General features: G+C 45.2%; 13 non-coding genes across 13 annotated transcripts; all 13 read right to left on the bottom strand.

The window, feature by feature from the left end:
- Positions 1-740: 740 nt before the first annotated feature.
- On the bottom strand, positions 741-931 carry LOC141244586 (U2 spliceosomal RNA). Its single transcript, XR_012308500.1, has one exon. It is a non-coding gene; the product is annotated as a U2 spliceosomal RNA (small nuclear RNA).
- Positions 932-2,049: 1,118 nt separating this feature from the next.
- On the bottom strand, positions 2,050-2,240 carry LOC141244584 (U2 spliceosomal RNA). The gene has a single exon (XR_012308498.1). It is a non-coding gene; the product is annotated as a U2 spliceosomal RNA (small nuclear RNA).
- Positions 2,241-3,358: 1,118 nt separating this feature from the next.
- LOC141244583 (U2 spliceosomal RNA) lies at positions 3,359-3,549 on the bottom strand. Its single transcript, XR_012308497.1, has one exon. It is a non-coding gene; the product is annotated as a U2 spliceosomal RNA (small nuclear RNA).
- A 1,118-nt stretch (positions 3,550-4,667) lies between these two features.
- LOC141244582 (U2 spliceosomal RNA) lies at positions 4,668-4,858 on the bottom strand. The gene has a single exon (XR_012308496.1). It is a non-coding gene; the product is annotated as a U2 spliceosomal RNA (small nuclear RNA).
- Positions 4,859-5,976: 1,118 nt separating this feature from the next.
- LOC141244581 (U2 spliceosomal RNA) lies at positions 5,977-6,167 on the bottom strand. Its single transcript, XR_012308495.1, has one exon. It is a non-coding gene; the product is annotated as a U2 spliceosomal RNA (small nuclear RNA).
- Positions 6,168-7,285: 1,118 nt separating this feature from the next.
- Positions 7,286-7,476, bottom strand: LOC141244580 (U2 spliceosomal RNA). The gene has a single exon (XR_012308494.1). It is a non-coding gene; the product is annotated as a U2 spliceosomal RNA (small nuclear RNA).
- A 1,118-nt stretch (positions 7,477-8,594) lies between these two features.
- On the bottom strand, positions 8,595-8,785 carry LOC141244579 (U2 spliceosomal RNA). The gene has a single exon (XR_012308493.1). It is a non-coding gene; the product is annotated as a U2 spliceosomal RNA (small nuclear RNA).
- A 1,118-nt stretch (positions 8,786-9,903) lies between these two features.
- LOC141244578 (U2 spliceosomal RNA) lies at positions 9,904-10,094 on the bottom strand. The gene has a single exon (XR_012308492.1). It is a non-coding gene; the product is annotated as a U2 spliceosomal RNA (small nuclear RNA).
- A 1,118-nt stretch (positions 10,095-11,212) lies between these two features.
- LOC141244577 (U2 spliceosomal RNA) lies at positions 11,213-11,403 on the bottom strand. Its single transcript, XR_012308491.1, has one exon. It is a non-coding gene; the product is annotated as a U2 spliceosomal RNA (small nuclear RNA).
- A 1,118-nt stretch (positions 11,404-12,521) lies between these two features.
- LOC141244576 (U2 spliceosomal RNA) lies at positions 12,522-12,712 on the bottom strand. Its single transcript, XR_012308490.1, has one exon. It is a non-coding gene; the product is annotated as a U2 spliceosomal RNA (small nuclear RNA).
- Positions 12,713-13,830: 1,118 nt separating this feature from the next.
- Positions 13,831-14,021, bottom strand: LOC141244575 (U2 spliceosomal RNA). The gene has a single exon (XR_012308489.1). It is a non-coding gene; the product is annotated as a U2 spliceosomal RNA (small nuclear RNA).
- Positions 14,022-15,139: 1,118 nt separating this feature from the next.
- LOC141244573 (U2 spliceosomal RNA) lies at positions 15,140-15,330 on the bottom strand. Its single transcript, XR_012308487.1, has one exon. It is a non-coding gene; the product is annotated as a U2 spliceosomal RNA (small nuclear RNA).
- Positions 15,331-16,448: 1,118 nt separating this feature from the next.
- On the bottom strand, positions 16,449-16,639 carry LOC141244572 (U2 spliceosomal RNA). The gene has a single exon (XR_012308486.1). It is a non-coding gene; the product is annotated as a U2 spliceosomal RNA (small nuclear RNA).
- Positions 16,640-17,047: the final 408 nt, after the last annotated feature.

Here is a 17,047-nt window from a genome sequence, read left to right as displayed (position 1 = left end):
TGTGCACAGGTATATAAAGGCTCAGAGCCTATTATGACACGCGCAGCCAGCGTTCCATTGCCACATTCCATCTACTGCAGGCAGGATACCTGGCTGGCTGAATGTCGCTGAGAAGCTCACAGAGACCGCCATAAGCAACAGTTTAACAGAATGCCACAGACTAATCAACCAAACTTTTTGGGTTGGGTTCTCTTTTATAGTCTGCAGGCATTAAATGAAAGAAGTCAGTGTTCCAGCAGAAGGAGACAACGTTTCAGAAAAGGCATTGTAGCAAACCAAAAAAGAAATTTTAAGCGCAGCAGTGTAACCAGCGCACATACCTGTTAGCTCGGGTGAGTTTAAAAGGCTGCTGTTGATAACAAGGGCATTTGCTAAATAGATGGTGTGTGTGCAACAATATACTGAAAGGTCAATTATATTGTGCAGCTTATCTCACCACCTGTAGTTATTTAGGTGAAAGCTCCAAAATGCTTGCCTAATATGTCTGTTTATCCAAAAGGAAGTAGAAAGGGAGAGCTAGAAAGATAGCATTGCATCACATTACATGGCAATGCAATGCACAGTTGCTGAAGTTGAACCAAAATGAGCTTGTAATCTGGCTTCTGCAACTTTGAACATGAAAAATCCAATGAGGAGAAGAAAAGCAGAGCCAAAGAGTCCATCCCAAAATCCGACAAACAAGCAAAATGAACAAAAAACATTGAATTCAATTCTTTCTGATTTTAGAAACTGCATTAAAGAAGGGGTGCACCGGTCCTGGAGATACTGCAATACCAGGTCAATGCGTGGAGTGGACAGAGCAAGCTCTTTTTCCATCTCCCTGTTCTAAAAATCCATTTAATATATGGTCCCCAGATAGGGGACGTATCAGATATTAAACTGATAAGAACAGATACTACACTTGATCTTAGCCAAAAGGCCGAGAAGCGATAACCAGAATTGGTTTCAAACTACGGAGCCACCCAAGGATCCTAAAAAGTCCATTTGTGGAGATGAGCTCCTGGACTCCCGTTAAGAAGACATGTTGTCAACCTCTAGATCCCTTACATGCCTGCACTTTTCGGCTTGCTGCTGCTGCAATCCACGCGTTTTAGATCTGCATAACTCCACCTCTTTAAACACAGCACCTTCACCCCCTGCTGTTCCCACCCGCCTCAACACCGTTGGAAGGGAGGAGAACCAATTAAGGCGGGGGGTGGGGTGGAACGAGCAGCTGTCTACCCTTAGCAGGAGGGCTCCTGATTACATACCTCTCCTGCTGCTGCTGCTGCTGCTGGCTGTCCAGCAGCAGACTGAAGGTGGCTGCTGCTGTGCACAGGTATATAAAGGCTCAGAGCCTATTATGACACGCGCAGCCAGCGTTCCATTGCCACATTCCATCTACTGCAGGCAGGATACCTGGCTGGCTGAATGTCGCTGAGAAGCTCACAGAGACCGCCATAAGCAACAGTTTAACAGAATGCCACAGACTAATCAACCAAACTTTTTGGGTTGGGTTCTCTTTTATAGTCTGCAGGCATTAAATGAAAGAAGTCAGTGTTCCAGCAGAAGGAGACAACGTTTCAGAAAAGGCATTGTAGCAAACCAAAAAAGAAATTTTAAGCGCAGCAGTGTAACCAGCGCACATACCTGTTAGCTCGGGTGAGTTTAAAAGGCTGCTGTTGATAACAAGGGCATTTGCTAAATAGATGGTGTGTGTGCAACAATATACTGAAAGGTCAATTATATTGTGCAGCTTATCTCACCACCTGTAGTTATTTAGGTGAAAGCTCCAAAATGCTTGCCTAATATGTCTGTTTATCCAAAAGGAAGTAGAAAGGGAGAGCTAGAAAGATAGCATTGCATCACATTACATGGCAATGCAATGCACAGTTGCTGAAGTTGAACCAAAATGAGCTTGTAATCTGGCTTCTGCAACTTTGAACATGAAAAATCCAATGAGGAGAAGAAAAGCAGAGCCAAAGAGTCCATCCCAAAATCCGACAAACAAGCAAAATGAACAAAAAACATTGAATTCAATTCTTTCTGATTTTAGAAACTGCATTAAAGAAGGGGTGCACCGGTCCTGGAGATACTGCAATACCAGGTCAATGCGTGGAGTGGACAGAGCAAGCTCTTTTTCCATCTCCCTGTTCTAAAAATCCATTTAATATATGGTCCCCAGATAGGGGACGTATCAGATATTAAACTGATAAGAACAGATACTACACTTGATCTTAGCCAAAAGGCCGAGAAGCGATAACCAGAATTGGTTTCAAACTACGGAGCCACCCAAGGATCCTAAAAAGTCCATTTGTGGAGATGAGCTCCTGGACTCCCGTTAAGAAGACATGTTGTCAACCTCTAGATCCCTTACATGCCTGCACTTTTCGGCTTGCTGCTGCTGCAATCCACGCGTTTTAGATCTGCATAACTCCACCTCTTTAAACACAGCACCTTCACCCCCTGCTGTTCCCACCCGCCTCAACACCGTTGGAAGGGAGGAGAACCAATTAAGGCGGGGGGTGGGGTGGAACGAGCAGCTGTCTACCCTTAGCAGGAGGGCTCCTGATTACATACCTCTCCTGCTGCTGCTGCTGCTGCTGGCTGTCCAGCAGCAGACTGAAGGTGGCTGCTGCTGTGCACAGGTATATAAAGGCTCAGAGCCTATTATGACACGCGCAGCCAGCGTTCCATTGCCACATTCCATCTACTGCAGGCAGGATACCTGGCTGGCTGAATGTCGCTGAGAAGCTCACAGAGACCGCCATAAGCAACAGTTTAACAGAATGCCACAGACTAATCAACCAAACTTTTTGGGTTGGGTTCTCTTTTATAGTCTGCAGGCATTAAATGAAAGAAGTCAGTGTTCCAGCAGAAGGAGACAACGTTTCAGAAAAGGCATTGTAGCAAACCAAAAAAGAAATTTTAAGCGCAGCAGTGTAACCAGCGCACATACCTGTTAGCTCGGGTGAGTTTAAAAGGCTGCTGTTGATAACAAGGGCATTTGCTAAATAGATGGTGTGTGTGCAACAATATACTGAAAGGTCAATTATATTGTGCAGCTTATCTCACCACCTGTAGTTATTTAGGTGAAAGCTCCAAAATGCTTGCCTAATATGTCTGTTTATCCAAAAGGAAGTAGAAAGGGAGAGCTAGAAAGATAGCATTGCATCACATTACATGGCAATGCAATGCACAGTTGCTGAAGTTGAACCAAAATGAGCTTGTAATCTGGCTTCTGCAACTTTGAACATGAAAAATCCAATGAGGAGAAGAAAAGCAGAGCCAAAGAGTCCATCCCAAAATCCGACAAACAAGCAAAATGAACAAAAAACATTGAATTCAATTCTTTCTGATTTTAGAAACTGCATTAAAGAAGGGGTGCACCGGTCCTGGAGATACTGCAATACCAGGTCAATGCGTGGAGTGGACAGAGCAAGCTCTTTTTCCATCTCCCTGTTCTAAAAATCCATTTAATATATGGTCCCCAGATAGGGGACGTATCAGATATTAAACTGATAAGAACAGATACTACACTTGATCTTAGCCAAAAGGCCGAGAAGCGATAACCAGAATTGGTTTCAAACTACGGAGCCACCCAAGGATCCTAAAAAGTCCATTTGTGGAGATGAGCTCCTGGACTCCCGTTAAGAAGACATGTTGTCAACCTCTAGATCCCTTACATGCCTGCACTTTTCGGCTTGCTGCTGCTGCAATCCACGCGTTTTAGATCTGCATAACTCCACCTCTTTAAACACAGCACCTTCACCCCCTGCTGTTCCCACCCGCCTCAACACCGTTGGAAGGGAGGAGAACCAATTAAGGCGGGGGGTGGGGTGGAACGAGCAGCTGTCTACCCTTAGCAGGAGGGCTCCTGATTACATACCTCTCCTGCTGCTGCTGCTGCTGCTGGCTGTCCAGCAGCAGACTGAAGGTGGCTGCTGCTGTGCACAGGTATATAAAGGCTCAGAGCCTATTATGACACGCGCAGCCAGCGTTCCATTGCCACATTCCATCTACTGCAGGCAGGATACCTGGCTGGCTGAATGTCGCTGAGAAGCTCACAGAGACCGCCATAAGCAACAGTTTAACAGAATGCCACAGACTAATCAACCAAACTTTTTGGGTTGGGTTCTCTTTTATAGTCTGCAGGCATTAAATGAAAGAAGTCAGTGTTCCAGCAGAAGGAGACAACGTTTCAGAAAAGGCATTGTAGCAAACCAAAAAAGAAATTTTAAGCGCAGCAGTGTAACCAGCGCACATACCTGTTTGCTCGGGTGAGTTTAAAAGGCTGCTGTTGATAACAAGGGCATTTGCTAAATAGATGGTGTGTGTGCAACAATATACTGAAAGGTCAATTATATTGTGCAGCTTATCTCACCACCTGTAGTTATTTAGGTGAAAGCTCCAAAATGCTTGCCTAATATGTCTGTTTATCCAAAAGGAAGTAGAAAGGGAGAGCTAGAAAGATAGCATTGCATCACATTACATGGCAATGCAATGCACAGTTGCTGAAGTTGAACCAAAATGAGCTTGTAATCTGGCTTCTGCAACTTTGAACATGAAAAATCCAATGAGGAGAAGAAAAGCAGAGCCAAAGAGTCCATCCCAAAATCCGACAAACAAGCAAAATGAACAAAAAACATTGAATTCAATTCTTTCTGATTTTAGAAACTGCATTAAAGAAGGGGTGCACCGGTCCTGGAGATACTGCAATACCAGGTCAATGCGTGGAGTGGACAGAGCAAGCTCTTTTTCCATCTCCCTGTTCTAAAAATCCATTTAATATATGGTCCCCAGATAGGGGACGTATCAGATATTAAACTGATAAGAACAGATACTACACTTGATCTTAGCCAAAAGGCCGAGAAGCGATAACCAGAATTGGTTTCAAACTACGGAGCCACCCAAGGATCCTAAAAAGTCCATTTGTGGAGATGAGCTCCTGGACTCCCGTTAAGAAGACATGTTGTCAACCTCTAGATCCCTTACATGCCTGCACTTTTCGGCTTGCTGCTGCTGCAATCCACGCGTTTTAGATCTGCATAACTCCACCTCTTTAAACACAGCACCTTCACCCCCTGCTGTTCCCACCCGCCTCAACACCGTTGGAAGGGAGGAGAACCAATTAAGGCGGGGGGTGGGGTGGAACGAGCAGCTGTCTACCCTTAGCAGGAGGGCTCCTGATTACATACCTCTCCTGCTGCTGCTGCTGCTGCTGGCTGTCCAGCAGCAGACTGAAGGTGGCTGCTGCTGTGCACAGGTATATAAAGGCTCAGAGCCTATTATGACACGCGCAGCCAGCGTTCCATTGCCACATTCCATCTACTGCAGGCAGGATACCTGGCTGGCTGAATGTCGCTGAGAAGCTCACAGAGACCGCCATAAGCAACAGTTTAACAGAATGCCACAGACTAATCAACCAAACTTTTTGGGTTGGGTTCTCTTTTATAGTCTGCAGGCATTAAATGAAAGAAGTCAGTGTTCCAGCAGAAGGAGACAACGTTTCAGAAAAGGCATTGTAGCAAACCAAAAAAGAAATTTTAAGCGCAGCAGTGTAACCAGCGCACATACCTGTTAGCTCGGGTGAGTTTAAAAGGCTGCTGTTGATAACAAGGGCATTTGCTAAATAGATGGTGTGTGTGCAACAATATACTGAAAGGTCAATTATATTGTGCAGCTTATCTCACCACCTGTAGTTATTTAGGTGAAAGCTCCAAAATGCTTGCCTAATATGTCTGTTTATCCAAAAGGAAGTAGAAAGGGAGAGCTAGAAAGATAGCATTGCATCACATTACATGGCAATGCAATGCACAGTTGCTGAAGTTGAACCAAAATGAGCTTGTAATCTGGCTTCTGCAACTTTGAACATGAAAAATCCAATGAGGAGAAGAAAAGCAGAGCCAAAGAGTCCATCCCAAAATCCGACAAACAAGCAAAATGAACAAAAAACATTGAATTCAATTCTTTCTGATTTTAGAAACTGCATTAAAGAAGGGGTGCACCGGTCCTGGAGATACTGCAATACCAGGTCAATGCGTGGAGTGGACAGAGCAAGCTCTTTTTCCATCTCCCTGTTCTAAAAATCCATTTAATATATGGTCCCCAGATAGGGGACGTATCAGATATTAAACTGATAAGAACAGATACTACACTTGATCTTAGCCAAAAGGCCGAGAAGCGATAACCAGAATTGGTTTCAAACTACGGAGCCACCCAAGGATCCTAAAAAGTCCATTTGTGGAGATGAGCTCCTGGACTCCCGTTAAGAAGACATGTTGTCAACCTCTAGATCCCTTACATGCCTGCACTTTTCGGCTTGCTGCTGCTGCAATCCACGCGTTTTAGATCTGCATAACTCCACCTCTTTAAACACAGCACCTTCACCCCCTGCTGTTCCCACCCGCCTCAACACCGTTGGAAGGGAGGAGAACCAATTAAGGCGGGGGGTGGGGTGGAACGAGCAGCTGTCTACCCTTAGCAGGAGGGCTCCTGATTACATACCTCTCCTGCTGCTGCTGCTGCTGCTGGCTGTCCAGCAGCAGACTGAAGGTGGCTGCTGCTGTGCACAGGTATATAAAGGCTCAGAGCCTATTATGACACGCGCAGCCAGCGTTCCATTGCCACATTCCATCTACTGCAGGCAGGATACCTGGCTGGCTGAATGTCGCTGAGAAGCTCACAGAGACCGCCATAAGCAACAGTTTAACAGAATGCCACAGACTAATCAACCAAACTTTTTGGGTTGGGTTCTCTTTTATAGTCTGCAGGCATTAAATGAAAGAAGTCAGTGTTCCAGCAGAAGGAGACAACGTTTCAGAAAAGGCATTGTAGCAAACCAAAAAAGAAATTTTAAGCGCAGCAGTGTAACCAGCGCACATACCTGTTAGCTCGGGTGAGTTTAAAAGGCTGCTGTTGATAACAAGGGCATTTGCTAAATAGATGGTGTGTGTGCAACAATATACTGAAAGGTCAATTATATTGTGCAGCTTATCTCACCACCTGTAGTTATTTAGGTGAAAGCTCCAAAATGCTTGCCTAATATGTCTGTTTATCCAAAAGGAAGTAGAAAGGGAGAGCTAGAAAGATAGCATTGCATCACATTACATGGCAATGCAATGCACAGTTGCTGAAGTTGAACCAAAATGAGCTTGTAATCTGGCTTCTGCAACTTTGAACATGAAAAATCCAATGAGGAGAAGAAAAGCAGAGCCAAAGAGTCCATCCCAAAATCCGACAAACAAGCAAAATGAACAAAAAACATTGAATTCAATTCTTTCTGATTTTAGAAACTGCATTAAAGAAGGGGTGCACCGGTCCTGGAGATACTGCAATACCAGGTCAATGCGTGGAGTGGACAGAGCAAGCTCTTTTTCCATCTCCCTGTTCTAAAAATCCATTTAATATATGGTCCCCAGATAGGGGACGTATCAGATATTAAACTGATAAGAACAGATACTACACTTGATCTTAGCCAAAAGGCCGAGAAGCGATAACCAGAATTGGTTTCAAACTACGGAGCCACCCAAGGATCCTAAAAAGTCCATTTGTGGAGATGAGCTCCTGGACTCCCGTTAAGAAGACATGTTGTCAACCTCTAGATCCCTTACATGCCTGCACTTTTCGGCTTGCTGCTGCTGCAATCCACGCGTTTTAGATCTGCATAACTCCACCTCTTTAAACACAGCACCTTCACCCCCTGCTGTTCCCACCCGCCTCAACACCGTTGGAAGGGAGGAGAACCAATTAAGGCGGGGGGTGGGGTGGAACGAGCAGCTGTCTACCCTTAGCAGGAGGGCTCCTGATTACATACCTCTCCTGCTGCTGCTGCTGCTGCTGGCTGTCCAGCAGCAGACTGAAGGTGGCTGCTGCTGTGCACAGGTATATAAAGGCTCAGAGCCTATTATGACACGCGCAGCCAGCGTTCCATTGCCACATTCCATCTACTGCAGGCAGGATACCTGGCTGGCTGAATGTCGCTGAGAAGCTCACAGAGACCGCCATAAGCAACAGTTTAACAGAATGCCACAGACTAATCAACCAAACTTTTTGGGTTGGGTTCTCTTTTATAGTCTGCAGGCATTAAATGAAAGAAGTCAGTGTTCCAGCAGAAGGAGACAACGTTTCAGAAAAGGCATTGTAGCAAACCAAAAAAGAAATTTTAAGCGCAGCAGTGTAACCAGCGCACATACCTGTTTGCTCGGGTGAGTTTAAAAGGCTGCTGTTGATAACAAGGGCATTTGCTAAATAGATGGTGTGTGTGCAACAATATACTGAAAGGTCAATTATATTGTGCAGCTTATCTCACCACCTGTAGTTATTTAGGTGAAAGCTCCAAAATGCTTGCCTAATATGTCTGTTTATCCAAAAGGAAGTAGAAAGGGAGAGCTAGAAAGATAGCATTGCATCACATTACATGGCAATGCAATGCACAGTTGCTGAAGTTGAACCAAAATGAGCTTGTAATCTGGCTTCTGCAACTTTGAACATGAAAAATCCAATGAGGAGAAGAAAAGCAGAGCCAAAGAGTCCATCCCAAAATCCGACAAACAAGCAAAATGAACAAAAAACATTGAATTCAATTCTTTCTGATTTTAGAAACTGCATTAAAGAAGGGGTGCACCGGTCCTGGAGATACTGCAATACCAGGTCAATGCGTGGAGTGGACAGAGCAAGCTCTTTTTCCATCTCCCTGTTCTAAAAATCCATTTAATATATGGTCCCCAGATAGGGGACGTATCAGATATTAAACTGATAAGAACAGATACTACACTTGATCTTAGCCAAAAGGCCGAGAAGCGATAACCAGAATTGGTTTCAAACTACGGAGCCACCCAAGGATCCTAAAAAGTCCATTTGTGGAGATGAGCTCCTGGACTCCCGTTAAGAAGACATGTTGTCAACCTCTAGATCCCTTACATGCCTGCACTTTTCGGCTTGCTGCTGCTGCAATCCACGCGTTTTAGATCTGCATAACTCCACCTCTTTAAACACAGCACCTTCACCCCCTGCTGTTCCCACCCGCCTCAACACCGTTGGAAGGGAGGAGAACCAATTAAGGCGGGGGGTGGGGTGGAACGAGCAGCTGTCTACCCTTAGCAGGAGGGCTCCTGATTACATACCTCTCCTGCTGCTGCTGCTGCTGCTGGCTGTCCAGCAGCAGACTGAAGGTGGCTGCTGCTGTGCACAGGTATATAAAGGCTCAGAGCCTATTATGACACGCGCAGCCAGCGTTCCATTGCCACATTCCATCTACTGCAGGCAGGATACCTGGCTGGCTGAATGTCGCTGAGAAGCTCACAGAGACCGCCATAAGCAACAGTTTAACAGAATGCCACAGACTAATCAACCAAACTTTTTGGGTTGGGTTCTCTTTTATAGTCTGCAGGCATTAAATGAAAGAAGTCAGTGTTCCAGCAGAAGGAGACAACGTTTCAGAAAAGGCATTGTAGCAAACCAAAAAAGAAATTTTAAGCGCAGCAGTGTAACCAGCGCACATACCTGTTAGCTCGGGTGAGTTTAAAAGGCTGCTGTTGATAACAAGGGCATTTGCTAAATAGATGGTGTGTGTGCAACAATATACTGAAAGGTCAATTATATTGTGCAGCTTATCTCACCACCTGTAGTTATTTAGGTGAAAGCTCCAAAATGCTTGCCTAATATGTCTGTTTATCCAAAAGGAAGTAGAAAGGGAGAGCTAGAAAGATAGCATTGCATCACATTACATGGCAATGCAATGCACAGTTGCTGAAGTTGAACCAAAATGAGCTTGTAATCTGGCTTCTGCAACTTTGAACATGAAAAATCCAATGAGGAGAAGAAAAGCAGAGCCAAAGAGTCCATCCCAAAATCCGACAAACAAGCAAAATGAACAAAAAACATTGAATTCAATTCTTTCTGATTTTAGAAACTGCATTAAAGAAGGGGTGCACCGGTCCTGGAGATACTGCAATACCAGGTCAATGCGTGGAGTGGACAGAGCAAGCTCTTTTTCCATCTCCCTGTTCTAAAAATCCATTTAATATATGGTCCCCAGATAGGGGACGTATCAGATATTAAACTGATAAGAACAGATACTACACTTGATCTTAGCCAAAAGGCCGAGAAGCGATAACCAGAATTGGTTTCAAACTACGGAGCCACCCAAGGATCCTAAAAAGTCCATTTGTGGAGATGAGCTCCTGGACTCCCGTTAAGAAGACATGTTGTCAACCTCTAGATCCCTTACATGCCTGCACTTTTCGGCTTGCTGCTGCTGCAATCCACGCGTTTTAGATCTGCATAACTCCACCTCTTTAAACACAGCACCTTCACCCCCTGCTGTTCCCACCCGCCTCAACACCGTTGGAAGGGAGGAGAACCAATTAAGGCGGGGGGTGGGGTGGAACGAGCAGCTGTCTACCCTTAGCAGGAGGGCTCCTGATTACATACCTCTCCTGCTGCTGCTGCTGCTGCTGGCTGTCCAGCAGCAGACTGAAGGTGGCTGCTGCTGTGCACAGGTATATAAAGGCTCAGAGCCTATTATGACACGCGCAGCCAGCGTTCCATTGCCACATTCCATCTACTGCAGGCAGGATACCTGGCTGGCTGAATGTCGCTGAGAAGCTCACAGAGACCGCCATAAGCAACAGTTTAACAGAATGCCACAGACTAATCAACCAAACTTTTTGGGTTGGGTTCTCTTTTATAGTCTGCAGGCATTAAATGAAAGAAGTCAGTGTTCCAGCAGAAGGAGACAACGTTTCAGAAAAGGCATTGTAGCAAACCAAAAAAGAAATTTTAAGCGCAGCAGTGTAACCAGCGCACATACCTGTTAGCTCGGGTGAGTTTAAAAGGCTGCTGTTGATAACAAGGGCATTTGCTAAATAGATGGTGTGTGTGCAACAATATACTGAAAGGTCAATTATATTGTGCAGCTTATCTCACCACCTGTAGTTATTTAGGTGAAAGCTCCAAAATGCTTGCCTAATATGTCTGTTTATCCAAAAGGAAGTAGAAAGGGAGAGCTAGAAAGATAGCATTGCATCACATTACATGGCAATGCAATGCACAGTTGCTGAAGTTGAACCAAAATGAGCTTGTAATCTGGCTTCTGCAACTTTGAACATGAAAAATCCAATGAGGAGAAGAAAAGCAGAGCCAAAGAGTCCATCCCAAAATCCGACAAACAAGCAAAATGAACAAAAAACATTGAATTCAATTCTTTCTGATTTTAGAAACTGCATTAAAGAAGGGGTGCACCGGTCCTGGAGATACTGCAATACCAGGTCAATGCGTGGAGTGGACAGAGCAAGCTCTTTTTCCATCTCCCTGTTCTAAAAATCCATTTAATATATGGTCCCCAGATAGGGGACGTATCAGATATTAAACTGATAAGAACAGATACTACACTTGATCTTAGCCAAAAGGCCGAGAAGCGATAACCAGAATTGGTTTCAAACTACGGAGCCACCCAAGGATCCTAAAAAGTCCATTTGTGGAGATGAGCTCCTGGACTCCCGTTAAGAAGACATGTTGTCAACCTCTAGATCCCTTACATGCCTGCACTTTTCGGCTTGCTGCTGCTGCAATCCACGCGTTTTAGATCTGCATAACTCCACCTCTTTAAACACAGCACCTTCACCCCCTGCTGTTCCCACCCGCCTCAACACCGTTGGAAGGGAGGAGAACCAATTAAGGCGGGGGGTGGGGTGGAACGAGCAGCTGTCTACCCTTAGCAGGAGGGCTCCTGATTACATACCTCTCCTGCTGCTGCTGCTGCTGCTGGCTGTCCAGCAGCAGACTGAAGGTGGCTGCTGCTGTGCACAGGTATATAAAGGCTCAGAGCCTATTATGACACGCGCAGCCAGCGTTCCATTGCCACATTCCATCTACTGCAGGCAGGATACCTGGCTGGCTGAATGTCGCTGAGAAGCTCACAGAGACCGCCATAAGCAACAGTTTAACAGAATGCCACAGACTAATCAACCAAACTTTTTGGGTTGGGTTCTCTTTTATAGTCTGCAGGCATTAAATGAAAGAAGTCAGTGTTCCAGCAGAAGGAGACAACGTTTCAGAAACGGCATTGTAGCAAACCAAAAAAGAAATTTTAAGCGCAGCAGTGTAACCAGCGCACATACCTGTTAGCTCGGGTGAGTTTAAAAGGCTGCTGTTGATAACAAGGGCATTTGCTAAATAGATGGTGTGTGTGCAACAATATACTGAAAGGTCAATTATATTGTGCAGCTTATCTCACCACCTGTAGTTATTTAGGTGAAAGCTCCAAAATGCTTGCCTAATATGTCTGTTTATCCAAAAGGAAGTAGAAAGGGAGAGCTAGAAAGATAGCATTGCATCACATTACATGGCAATGCAATGCACAGTTGCTGAAGTTGAACCAAAATGAGCTTGTAATCTGGCTTCTGCAACTTTGAACATGAAAAATCCAATGAGGAGAAGAAAAGCAGAGCCAAAGAGTCCATCCCAAAATCCGACAAACAAGCAAAATGAACAAAAAACATTGAATTCAATTCTTTCTGATTTTAGAAACTGCATTAAAGAAGGGGTGCACCGGTCCTGGAGATACTGCAATACCAGGTCAATGCGTGGAGTGGACAGAGCAAGCTCTTTTTCCATCTCCCTGTTCTAAAAATCCATTTAATATATGGTCCCCAGATAGGGGACGTATCAGATATTAAACTGATAAGAACAGATACTACACTTGATCTTAGCCAAAAGGCCGAGAAGCGATAACCAGAATTGGTTTCAAACTACGGAGCCACCCAAGGATCCTAAAAAGTCCATTTGTGGAGATGAGCTCCTGGACTCCCGTTAAGAAGACATGTTGTCAACCTCTAGATCCCTTACATGCCTGCACTTTTCGGCTTGCTGCTGCTGCAATCCACGCGTTTTAGATCTGCATAACTCCACCTCTTTAAACACAGCACCTTCACCCCCTGCTGTTCCCACCCGCCTCAACACCGTTGGAAGGGAGGAGAACCAATTAAGGCGGGGGGTGGGGTGGAACGAGCAGCTGTCTACCCTTAGCAGGAGGGCTCCTGATTACATACCTCTCCTGCTGCTGCTGCTGCTGCTGGCTGTCCAGCAGCAGACTGAAGGTGGCTGCTGCTGTGCACAGGTATATAAAGGCTCAGAGCCTATTATGACACGCGCAGCCAGCGTTCCATTGCCACATTCCATCTACTGCAGGCAGGATACCTGGCTGGCTGAATGTCGCTGAGAAGCTCACAGAGACCGCCATAAGCAACAGTTTAACAGAATGCCACAGACTAATCAACCAAACTTTTTGGGTTGGGTTCTCTTTTATAGTCTGCAGGCATTAAATGAAAGAAGTCAGTGTTCCAGCAGAAGGAGACAACGTTTCAGAAAAGGCATTGTAGCAAACCAAAAAAGAAATTTTAAGCGCAGCAGTGTAACCAGCGCACATACCTGTTAGCTCGGGTGAGTTTAAAAGGCTGCTGTTGATAACAAGGGCATTTGCTAAATAGATGGTGTGTGTGCAACAATATACTGAAAGGTCAATTATATTGTGCAGCTTATCTCACCACCTGTAGTTATTTAGGTGAAAGCTCCAAAATGCTTGCCTAATATGTCTGTTTATCCAAAAGGAAGTAGAAAGGGAGAGCTAGAAAGATAGCATTGCATCACATTACATGGCAATGCAATGCACAGTTGCTGAAGTTGAACCAAAATGAGCTTGTAATCTGGCTTCTGCAACTTTGAACATGAAAAATCCAATGAGGAGAAGAAAAGCAGAGCCAAAGAGTCCATCCCAAAATCCGACAAACAAGCAAAATGAACAAAAAACATTGAATTCAATTCTTTCTGATTTTAGAAACTGCATTAAAGAAGGGGTGCACCGGTCCTGGAGATACTGCAATACCAGGTCAATGCGTGGAGTGGACAGAGCAAGCTCTTTTTCCATCTCCCTGTTCTAAAAATCCATTTAATATATGGTCCCCAGATAGGGGACGTATCAGATATTAAACTGATAAGAACAGATACTACACTTGATCTTAGCCAAAAGGCCGAGAAGCGATAACCAGAATTGGTTTCAAACTACGGAGCCACCCAAGGATCCTAAAAAGTCCATTTGTGGAGATGAGCTCCTGGACTCCCGTTAAGAAGACATGTTGTCAACCTCTAGATCCCTTACATGCCTGCACTTTTCGGCTTGCTGCTGCTGCAATCCACGCGTTTTAGATCTGCATAACTCCACCTCTTTAAACACAGCACCTTCACCCCCTGCTGTTCCCACCCGCCTCAACACCGTTGGAAGGGAGGAGAACCAATTAAGGCGGGGGGTGGGGTGGAACGAGCAGCTGTCTACCCTTAGCAGGAGGGCTCCTGATTACATACCTCTCCTGCTGCTGCTGCTGCTGCTGGCTGTCCAGCAGCAGACTGAAGGTGGCTGCTGCTGTGCACAGGTATATAAAGGCTCAGAGCCTATTATGACACGCGCAGCCAGCGTTCCATTGCCACATTCCATCTACTGCAGGCAGGATACCTGGCTGGCTGAATGTCGCTGAGAAGCTCACAGAGACCGCCATAAGCAACAGTTTAACAGAATGCCACAGACTAATCAACCAAACTTTTTGGGTTGGGTTCTCTTTTATAGTCTGCAGGCATTAAATGAAAGAAGTCAGTGTTCCAGCAGAAGGAGACAACGTTTCAGAAAAGGCATTGTAGCAAACCAAAAAAGAAATTTTAAGCGCAGCAGTGTAACCAGCGCACATACCTGTTAGCTCGGGTGAGTTTAAAAGGCTGCTGTTGATAACAAGGGCATTTGCTAAATAGATGGTGTGTGTGCAACAATATACTGAAAGGTCAATTATATTGTGCAGCTTATCTCACCACCTGTAGTTATTTAGGTGAAAGCTCCAAAATGCTTGCCTAATATGTCTGTTTATCCAAAAGGAAGTAGAAAGGGAGAGCTAGAAAGATAGCATTGCATCACATTACATGGCAATGCAATGCACAGTTGCTGAAGTTGAACCAAAATGAGCTTGTAATCTGGCTTCTGCAACTTTGAACATGAAAAATCCAATGAGGAGAAGAAAAGCAGAGCCAAAGAGTCCATCCCAAAATCCGACAAACAAGCAAAATGAACAAAAAACATTGAATTCAATTCTTTCTGATTTTAGAAACTGCATTAAAGAAGGGGTGCACCGGTCCTGGAGATACTGCAATACCAGGTCAATGCGTGGAGTGGACAGAGCAAGCTCTTTTTCCATCTCCCTGTTCTAAAAATCCATTTAATATATGGTCCCCAGATAGGGGACGTATCAGATATTAAACTGATAAGAACAGATACTACACTTGATCTTAGCCAAAAGGCCGAGAAGCGATAACCAGAATTGGTTTCAAACTACGGAGCCACCCAAGGATCCTAAAAAGTCCATTTGTGGAGATGAGCTCCTGGACTCCCGTTAAGAAGACATGTTGTCAACCTCTAGATCCCTTACATGCCTGCACTTTTCGGCTTGCTGCTGCTGCAATCCACGCGTTTTAGATCTGCATAACTCCACCTCTTTAAACACAGCACCTTCACCCCCTGCTGTTCCCACCCGCCTCAACACCGTTGGAAGGGAGGAGAACCAATTAAGGCGGGGGGTGGGGTGGAACGAGCAGCTGTCTACCCTTAGCAGGAGGGCTCCTGATTACATACCTCTCCTGCTGCTGCTGCTGCTGCTGGCTGTCCAGCAGCAGACTGAAGGTGGCTGCTGCTGTGCACAGGTATATAAAGGCTCAGAGCCTATTATGACACGCGCAGCCAGCGTTCCATTGCCACATTCCATCTACTGCAGGCAGGATACCTGGCTGGCTGAATGTCGCTGAGAAGCTCACAGAGACCGCCATAAGCAACAGTTTAACAGAATGCCACAGACTAATCAACCAAACTTTTTGGGTTGGGTTCTCTTTTATAGTCTGCAGGCATTAAATGAAAGAAGTCAGTGTTCCAGCAGAAGGAGACAACGTTTCAGAAAAGGCATTGTAGCAAACCAAAAAAGAAATTTTAAGCGCAGCAGTGTAACCAGCGCACATACCTGTTAGCTCGGGTGAGTTTAAAAGGCTGCTGTTGATAACAAGGGCATTTGCTAAATAGATGGTGTGTGTGCAACAATATACTGAAAGGTCAATTATATTGTGCAGCTTATCTCACCACCTGTAGTTATTTAGGTGAAAGCTCCAAAATGCTTGCCTAATATGTCTGTTTATCCAAAAGGAAGTAGAAAGGGAGAGCTAGAAAGATAGCATTGCATCACATTACATGGCAATGCAATGCACAGTTGCTGAAGTTGAACCAAAATGAGCTTGTAATCTGGCTTCTGCAACTTTGAACATGAAAAATCCAATGAGGAGAAGAAAAGCAGAGCCAAAGAGTCCATCCCAAAATCCGACAAACAAGCAAAATGAACAAAAAACATTGAATTCAATTCTTTCTGATTTTAGAAACTGCATTAAAGAAGGGGTGCACCGGTCCTGGAGATACTGCAATACCAGGTCAATGCGTGGAGTGGACAGAGCAAGCTCTTTTTCCATCTCCCTGTTCTAAAAATCCATTTAATATATGGTCCCCAGATAGGGGACGTATCAGATATTAAACTGATAAGAACAGATACTACACTTGATCTTAGCCAAAAGGCCGAGAAGCGATAACCAGAATTGGTTTCAAACTACGGAGCCACCCAAGGATCCTAAAAAGTCCATTTGTGGAGATGAGCTCCTGGACTCCCGTTAAGAAGACATGTTGTCAACCTCTAGATCCCTTACATGCCTGCACTTTTCGGCTTGCTGCTGCTGCAATCCACGCGTTTTAGATCTGCATAACTCCACCTCTTTAAACACAGCACCTTCACCCCCTGCTGTTCCCACCCGCCTCAACACCGTTGGAAGGGAGGAGAACCAATTAAGGCGGGGGGTGGGGTGGAACGAGCAGCTGTCTACCCTTAGCAGGAGGGCTCCTGATTACATACCTCTCCTGCTGCTGCTGCTGCTGCTGGCTGTCCAGCAGCAGACTGAAGGTGGCTGCTGCTGTGCACAGGTATATAAAGGCTCAGAGCCT

Source organism: Phyllobates terribilis, unplaced genomic scaffold (genome assembly GCF_046119375.1).
Source record: "Phyllobates terribilis strain yellow unplaced genomic scaffold, ASM4611937v1 Scaffold_1598__1_contigs__length_248474, whole genome shotgun sequence".
NCBI classification, from domain to species: domain Eukaryota; kingdom Metazoa; phylum Chordata; class Amphibia; order Anura; family Dendrobatidae; genus Phyllobates; species Phyllobates terribilis.
This window is presented reverse-complemented; position numbering and strand designations above follow the sequence as displayed.